We start from the raw sequence: 9,916 nt of genomic DNA, 5'->3' as shown, positions 1-9,916 counted from the left end.
ACCTTGTTAGCATGAGCCGTACAAGGACCGTCAAGGTTTATAATCCACATCTTCTCTAAAAGCAAACGAAATTAATTGTCAATCGATATTACACAAAATAAGGGATGAAATAACAGAAATATCCGTCTAAAAAATAAAATAAAATAATCAGTGCCGAATTTCCGCATAAATTAAACAAGCTATAGCTTAGTGCCTCACTCTCTTGGGGACCCGCAAAGAAATTTAAAGAAAAAACTGGATATAGATTAAAAATAAATAAAATGAAAGTTTCATTATCTTGGGGGGGCCCCAAAGAAACTTAAAGGAAAAATGTATGTGGGTTAAAATATGAATAAAATAAAAGTTTCACTTTGTTCAATAATTTCAGAGAAATGTAAAGGAAAAATCTGAGTGTAGATTAAAATATAATAAAAGAAAATCGAAGTATATAGTGTTGTTTACATTTTAAAGTCTTATGATGCAAGTAATGGGGCCTCGTCTGCTAGCCTGCTTCCTAAAATACCACTATTTATTTATCAGTTCAAGGGAAGGGCATAAAGAAGGGATCAACGTACATAATGCTTCATTAGGGTACTGGAATTCTGGTGCTAAGTAGAAGCTCTTTGGTGCAGACGTTGATTCCTTGTTTCCCTTCTCTTTTTTCTTTTGTCTTTTACAAGTCGAATTTTCAGAGAGCAAAACCCTTTTCCTTAGCTGGTTTCCCCTTTTTTTTTTTTAATTTTGCTTTTCGGCGTATAAATTTACACTTCAGCCCACTAATTTAGAGTGAAGAAAATGCTCAATAAGAAAACAAGTATTCAAATATTCAAAGGAAAAAAATAATTTACGTGAATTATACGTTATATTGATTCCTTCTATATTTAGATGGAAATAAAACGGAACTATTTTTTACGGGGCGTAATTTGTGTGGTGTGTCCCATACTTTCTTGATAAGCTGGGTAAACTATTGGGCAACTCCATCATATGGATAGGTGATCACAATCGTGTCGCATGTCCCATTCTTGTGATTGTATATATGCAATATAGTAAACTCAATAAAAAACTGAATATCAGTGCTTTGTAATAACCTGACCAGCAAACAGAACTTAAATGGTATTTTGTAAGTAGTCCATGTCAATGTCTTGACTTCGACCTTACAAACAGCATTGGTAGGGCTACTTAAGTATAGTGAAACCTGTTTGTTTGTTTATTGTCTCAATTGTGATTATCATTCTGTGAGCGTGTGGCCCCCCTCACTCCCATTCCATTTTAAATTCTCCCAGTTTTCCTTGGCTGAATTGGAATGAGGCTGCATGGATTATACGTCGACGCAAACTTTGTGTTAGTTTTATCCTTTTTTATGAGTTGGCAGTGCTGTGAGCAGTAACTTGTATTTCCGGTTGACCGAACAAAAAGGACGTGATATGGTAATGTTCCAAAAAATAGTACCGCAGTTTCAAAAGCCATCCTAAGTTGTTTTTATTGATTTCAGAATTTTAAGTATAATATGTTAATGGCAAGATTATTTAACACCCGTGATCCATATTTTTTGTTAACAATACTGCTTATGGATATTTTTTTTAAAATAATCCTTTGGTGTGATTGGAGTAAGCTAACCGACGCTAGAGTAAGAAGGCGGGAAGGGTGTGCGCGAAAATGGATGCAGTAATGAATAGAAGAGGTACATGGCACAGCATCAAAATCCTAAGTCAATTTACTAATCCTTTGTGAAATCGCACCAATATAAGTCGGAGTGAACTGCAGAAATTGTGTTATTTTATAATTCACGTAAGTTACAGTGAAGTTCTACGAAAATAATACAAAATGCCTCAAATCAGCTCAAACTAAGTACGAGCACACCTTTTTAGTTTTGTGGCAGCGTTGTTATTCAGCCCTAAATAACAAGTCTAATGTTGAGTTTCGCTCGTGTTTATGATAAAGGAACATAGGTAAAACAAGAGATCAATATACTTTGTAAACTGTCAATCAGTGGAAACATAAGCAAGTACGTTGCCAACTACACAGCTGAATAATGAAAATAGAAACTAACTTGGAAAACAGGACATCCCTTCGAAGAAAAATGGGAATAAGATTCTAAAAAACTGCCCTCCAATACATCTATTGGCCTCCCCCTCCTTTTTTCAAAATCTCCAAAACCCCAGTGCGTGTGTGAATTGGTGATTTGTTAAGTAATTTGCCGGCTTCGTCGTTATAGTTTAAAATTCAAATTCAAGTGTTCTAAATACCTTTTTTATTATTTTTAATTTGCCAATAAAATTCATGGGCTTGTATTCAATATGGTAAACGACAAATGAAAATCCTAAAATATAAAAATTACAGAGGTATCAAACTAAAACGTTGAAGTAAGTATGTATGTTGTATGTATAATACTTGTGTTTAAGTAAATCAATATCATACATGCATTATGTTTCAGTTGCTCCATACCAGTTTCTCACGCAAATCACTACTGGAACGGTAAGAATATTTGGTTGGTGTAGAAATTGTACGGATGTGCATCGGGCGTGTCACTGAGCGTGGGTACGCGCATAAACTGATTTGGATCGAACCCATCTTAATTAATGACTACATGCAATTCATCCCACAATCTCTAACCACTACTGCACAAAAGAGAATCTTATACTCCGTTCCATCATTCACATTCATTACAAATGGAAATTCTCAGTGTCTAAATAAAATAATCACACTTAGTGAAATCATAATACAGGCGTACCGATCAAGACACGAGCCCCACAGGTCGTAAGAATACCTGCCCCGAACTGGAACCGAACCCAACACAATCCAATTGTGTTATAAAAATGGCGCCCGAACAGGGACAGAACTCCTTTACCGTACATGTAAAAAGTAGTGATTTATGTGTAGAAACATAAAGGTATAAAGTATCTGACTCGTATTTAGAAATTGTATGTAATGGTACAAAATGGATGAAAGCAATGCCAAGTTGTTGGACGCCATCAAAGGCGAAATGCAAAATTTACGCGAATCATTAGAAAATAAAATAGTTGAAATAAATGAATCTTTGGAAGGAAAAATAGAAAAAGTTGTTGAAGAAACTAATAATGTACGTGAGTTTTTAGAAAACAAAATAGTGGAAGTTTCTGAAATGACAAAAAAGCAGATCGACGATAAACTTGAGGTGCAATTAGAAATATTCAAAAAAGAATGCGTAGGTAGATATGAACAAATATCCAAAGAAATAGATGAGAAATATGAAAAGGTAAATGATAAATGTGAGAAAATATGGGGGAAAACACTTCAGAATTATCAGGAACTTGAGAACATTACGGTCGATTTGGGTAAATGTGAAGAAAAGGTGGACCGAGCTTTTGAGAAAATTGAAGCAATCGAGGGGTCAGTAAATAAAATTGAAGATAATTTAGAAAATAAAGAAAAAATGTTAGTGGGATTAAATGATACGACCCATAAGTTAGAAAGAAATGTTGTAGTATTGCATAGTAGGGTTGATACTCTATCACAGAACACTATCCCTCCCGGTATTGACGTCGTCAATATGAATCAAAATATTGCTTTGTTAGGTGACAGGTTGTTAGGTTTAGAAATTAAGGTAGATGAAACCCAAACGAAGTTAACCTCATTGACTGAACATGCTAGCAGAGAGGGGAGTGAACGTAATTGGCGTAGATTAAGTATATCCGGTGATGATAGGAGTAGTCGTAAGTCGAAATACAGCAGTAAGGAAGAAACTAGTAGTGCCAACCAAACAGATTGTAGTTCTTCGACAGCTAGTGAGACAACAAAACTAAAGAAGCGTATTAAAGTAAGAAAATCAGATAGGGGTGACGTAAAAAGGGCCAAACGACGAATATTGCGTCACGGTGACATCGAAATGTTCCCGAAATTTTCTGGTTTAGAAGATGATGAGTCACCAACTTCGTTTTTAGAGCAGTTTAAGATCGCAGCGCACGCTGTAGACGTACCTGAATCCCAATATTTAGATGTATTAGGGTTTATTTTTACCGGTAACGCTCGTGAATGGTACAAGTCAAAATTAGGTACATTTCGTTCATTTAAAGATTTCACTAAAGAATTCAAAGCTCAATTTGGTTCTGAACAAGTCATCGCAAGCAAACTCTCAGTGTTGCAATCGCAAGCGTTCAATCCGAAAACTGATGGTACGGTTACCGATTTCGTTCACAAAAGGTTCAATAAGATACGGGGTTTGTCACCTAATATACCGGATACTTTCATTGTAAATACGATTAAACAGTTGATCCCTATTTCTTACCGACGACAATTAGCGTTGTTCCCAAATTTAGATTTCAGTTCATTTTTAACAGCCATACAAAATCTTGAAGCACTGTATTATGACAGCAGAAATACTAACGATAGAAACAACTTTCATGGTAGAACTGTACGTGTCAATCAGGTAGACGAAGTGCAAGGGAATTACGAGAATTTTAATAAGAGGGGAAATTATGGTAATGAAAACCACAAAAACTCAGGTAAAGGTAAGTTTGACGGATCCAGAAGAAAGGGAACTCCGAACAAGAGAAAGTTCCATTGGAACAAAGGTAAGAATAATTACAGAAGGAATAATGATCGCAATGAAGGTCAGGGTAATAATCGTAGTAATTACGAAGATGATCACGAGTATGAAAATTCAAATCAAAACGAAAGAGTGAGCTTTGTAAATAGTAACCATGATGAAGGTATGAACCGAACACAGCCAATGTCTACATATACTCAATCTGCACCACAATTTCCGTATTATAGCCCAAGAGTTATGTTTCCACAAAACAAAGATCAACATTTAAACTAAAGTTGCTCTCCAACGCGAGTGCGGTTGGCAGAGTTGGTAATGTAAATGGTAAGTTTGGTACTGAAAGTCAAAATGCACTCAATGATTCGCAATGCGAGCTTGTTGTAATTGGAAAAAATGTAGTGAATGTTGTAAGCTGGGACACTGATTCATCTGAAAGTAGTGATGAAGAACAGAAATTTAATAGTCAAGCTAGGTCAGCTGAAATAAAAGTACAGATCTTAAATCAACCAGTAGTAGCCTTGTGTGACTCTGGAGCTTAGGTTAGTATTTTGTCGTTAGAGACATGGAAACGTATAGCGTCAATCACTTGCGACCAGCTCCACATATTTTGTTGGTGAATTTTTCAGGTAAGAAAAAGAAACAGGTGCAAGGTGAAACAATATTGTGTATTGAAATAGGGAAAGTTAGTTTTGACGTACGTGTGCTAGTTGTCTCTGATTTGAATACTGAATGCTTATTGGGTAGAAATTTTCTCACACAATCCAAGGCAAAGATAGATTTTGGTGATAATTCTATTACGGTTGAAAAGGAAGGAGAGATTGTTAACGTACCTATGCTAGGTGGTCAAGCTGACAACATGAAAGTTACAAAAATTCTGACTAAAGGTGATGTACAGAAGAATGTAAATTTTGTATCTCAAGTGGGTATTGAAGCTAAAATGAATGTTACTAGCGACAGCGATGATGAATCAGAAACTTTATTTGAGATTGGAAAAGTAAGTGTAGAGTGTCCCATAGTAAATAATTTGGTCAGTGAAAAACAAAAATTAGAAAAAGAATGGGTTAATCATGTTGTTCTTTCTGATCAAGCTTATAATAAAGTTCGTAATTCTTGTAGTAATGAAAAAGAAATGAAAGTGTTAAATCTAGAAGTTGCTAACGAAGATAAATTTTTGTTTGATTACTATTCACAGCAAATTTCAGAAATAGACTGTGAGATCGAAAAATCGCATTGTAAATCGTTAGATAGAGCTGCAGTTTGTAATACATTTGATAGTAAAATCGAAAGTGAATTTGTTCCAATTTCAGAAATACGGGAAAGGGTTATGGAAGCACAATTGTCTGATTTTGAGAAAGAGAAATTGTTCAAATTGTTGTTGAAACATAGAAAAATTTTTAAAAATATTCCCGGACGTTGTACCAAATTTGAATATGAAATTAAGGTAGACACTGATCAACCTTTGGTTAAAAGGCAGTATACATTACCATATAAATTCAAAGGGCATATTGATTCGCAAATCGATGAGTGGTTACAATGTGGCGTAATAGAATCTTGTGTGTCAATCCACTCACACCCAATCTTTTGCGTGGCAAAGAAAAACACTAGTAAAATGCGAGTAGTGGTAGATTTAACTGTTTTGAACAAGCATGTAAAAATAAAACAATTAAAGGTAAATAAAATTGATGATCTGTTGTTAAAGTTTCAGGGCGCTAAATACGTATCAAACATTGATTTAGTAGGAAGTTATACACAAGTTCCAATTTCTGAAAATTGTAGAGATTATACGGCATTCTCGTGGAATGGCAAAATGTATAGATTTACATCTATCCCTTTTGGATATGCAAATGGAGGTGTAGGATTAATGGCTTGTCTTTTGGTTGTTTTAGGTCATGCATTATTTGATAAATTAGTCACATACATCGATGACATTTCTGTACCAACATTTTCTTTTGATGAACAGTTAGAAATTTTAAATTTGTTGTTTACAAAATTAGAAGAAGCCAATATGACTGTAAATTTAAAGAAATCTTCATTTTGCAATACGAGTTTTCAATTTCTTGGTTTCGTAGTCACACCTGAAGGCGTGAAAAAGGATCCGTCGTATGTAGAAACAATTCGAACATTGCCTCGTCCCAAAAATGTAAAGGAACTTAAGCGAGTGTTAGGTTTGTTCGAGTGGTGTTCTAAATTTGTATATCATTTCGCTCATTTAGCCAATCCATTGTTTGAACTTCTGAAAAAGAATAAAAATGGGTTTGGACTGACGAATGTGAGCAAAGTTTTACTCAGTTAAAAGCATCGTTAGCTGAAGAAGTGTTGTTAAATCATCCGCTGTTAGATCACGATTTTTGTCTAGTGACAGACAGTTCCTTGGTAGCAGTGGGGAGTATATTATTTCAAGAAGTTAACGGTGAAAAACACATACTTGGTTTCTACAGTAAAACTTTGAATAGTGCACAGCGAAATTTTACTATCACAGAATTAGAGGCGTATGCAATCGTTACAGCCGTACGTAAATGGGGACATTTATTATATGGCCATCACGTGAAAGTTTACACAGACCATAACTCATTAGTGTTTTTGAATAAAATTCGCCATTGGAACTCTCGTTTGGCTCGGTGGAGTCTTGAACTACAGGGATTTGATTTAGAAATAACGCACATTTCAGGTAGTGAAAATGTGGCTAGTGATGCATTGTCCAGGATAGTTTTAGCTCCTCCTAGTGAAATTTTGGACATAAACAATTTAGAAGTACTTCCATCATTCTTCAGAAATCTCACACCAGGAGAGTTAACCGAAAAACAAAAGGAACATCCTGAGTACAGTAAAATCATTAAATTCCTAGAGAAACCAAATGATCCCTATAGTAAGATGCAAAACAGAAATGTAGAAAAATTTTACAAACTAGAAAATGGTATATTGTTGTATAAGAACTTTCACTTTCCTAATAGTTGGAGAATTTGCATCCCACCATCTTTAGTAAATCTGGTTATTGAAGAAATGCATAATAACCGTGGACATTTCGGGTGCGAAAGAACAGTAAGCTTCATCAGCGAGATCTGTCATTGGAAATCTATGCGGCGAGACGTGATGAACTATATAAACGATTGTCTCGAGTGTAAACGAACTAAAGTCGATACTCGACCCCCGGCGAGACCTTTAGAAACCATACAGGTGAAAGGCCCTAGGAGTTTAATTTCGATTGACATTATCGGACCTCTTGTGCCATCTCCCTCAAAGTGTAAATTTATACTTTCAGTTCTGGACGTCTTTACTCGCTACCTTGTTCTTTATCCGATCAGGAACGCTACTACGAAGTGCGTAGTCAAATGTTTGGAGACATTGTATTTTGTGCACTTGGGAATACCTTCAGCTATATTGGCGGACAATGGTAGTTGTTTTATCTCTAAAAACTTCAAACAGAAAATGGAGGAATATGGTGTTAAGATATTTTATTCAACGCCTTACCATCCGGCGTCGAACGCAGTGGAGAGAATCCATCGGGAGACGAATAGGCTGTTTAGACTATTTTGTAAAGATGATCATGGTTCTTGGGAGAAATTTATACCACAAGTCGTTGTGTTGCTGAACTATTCTATATCTAGCAGTCTTGGCGCGAGTCCAGCTAGTTTACATTTGAACATACAGGCTGAAAAACCTATCTTCGAACATTTTGGCATTTTTACGAATGATACGAACGAAAACGATAATGAAAGTTGGGACAATAAATTGATAATGGCAGATTTTAAAAGAAAAGAAGTGATCCGAAAGCGAAATGAAAGGTATAACTCACAACAGGAGAGTAAACACAAAATACAGGTGAATGATTTGGTTTTTTTGAAACAGACAAACTTAAGTTCCGCAACAGACAAGAAAATTTCCAAATTTTTCAATGTGTTCAAGGACCCTATCTTTGTGTTAACAAACCCTCCAATTCAGAAAAGGTGTTCGAATTGTTAGATCCTTTAACTGGTAAATCAATTGGTTCACATTCAGTGGATAGACTTAAGGTGTGGAAACCTACGAAACAAACTCGTAAAATCTGGTTAGATTTAGCAGTAAAACATAGTTCTGAGAAATACCATGATGTAATTTCAAACGAATTTAAAAATTCAGATCTAGAAAGCAGTGTTGAAACTGTTCTTTGCAATGCATTAACTACAACACCAGTATGTTTATCTCGAAGTGTTCAATCCAGAAGTAATAACCAACGAATACATAAAATATTGGAGAAATTGCTAGATATTGATAAGTATTTGAATTTTCTGTACTGTAAAAATTTGTGTTCATCCGATGTGTTGGAATTTGCGTTAGTAAATCTACAGAATCCTTATGTGGCACTAAATGAACAAGTACAAGGAATGTAAAAAAAAAAAAAAAAGTCGTTTCATATGATATATGCAGGCATCTGTGACCAGCTATGCGACTTCCAGATGGCCGTTGATATTTCTTTTCCAAAGCAATGGAAAAACCAGCAAAGAAATATGCCAAGTCATGGAGATGAGGTCCCCCCCCCTTTTATATGTATTGGGTAATGTAACATGTTTTTAATGCTCGGAGTAAGCTATTTTGGTAAATCCCATTCTTTATTATTTTAAGTTTTTAACCTTGTATTCTTTAATTCGGCCTCATCTCGGGGAGGTAGAACAAATAATTCATTGTGGGTAGGTTCCTTCGAAATTTAGCCAGGCAGATCCCGTCGAGTGATCAGAGAGAGTCATAACTGAATTATTACGTTGTAAAAATTTAGCTGTGAATCTTTAAGGCGCCGATAATTTTTATTAAATCTCGACAAAACGTATATTACCCAATAGTGTGTGAAATAAAGTTTTTAATATGTAATATGTTTTAAAATTTTGTTTACGAATGAAAGATTTTATTTCATATATTCGTGTTACTGTATTATTGCATTGTGTTTAAAGTTAATTAACTAATTAATAGTGCTGTTTAAATGTTGTATTTTAAAGGTTTGAAGAATTGAAATATTACATTATTAGGAGTTATTCTGAGAATTAGTTATAAGGAAGCATATATTGATGAAAAGGTTATTTTTGCATTTCATGTGTCATTTTTCTCAAAATATTGAAAATTTTATGTGTTCAGTATGATAATTATCTTTAGTGTAAGATGTTAAAACACGAGTCAGATACTTACAAAAAAAAATTGAAAATTTTGATTTAAGTAATAGTGTAAGAAATATATTGGTTTGATGTTAATAAATAAAATCTGAATAAGATATAATATAAAATGAAAATGTAATAGATAATCAATATTATTCAACTTGTATAGAAATATTATATTATGAAAACACATGTAATCTTATATTTACACATACAAAAGGAAAGCCCATTTAAAGTATATAGCCCATGAAATAAAAGCCCATCTACGTTTGTGTAAAATGTTAGTGAACTATAA

Source organism: Thermobia domestica, unplaced genomic scaffold, assembly GCF_964235325.1.
Source record: "Thermobia domestica unplaced genomic scaffold, izTheDome1.hap1.1 HAP1_SCAFFOLD_1224, whole genome shotgun sequence".
Taxonomy (NCBI): Eukaryota; Metazoa; Arthropoda; class Insecta; order Zygentoma; family Lepismatidae; genus Thermobia; species Thermobia domestica.
This window is presented reverse-complemented; position numbering follows the sequence as displayed.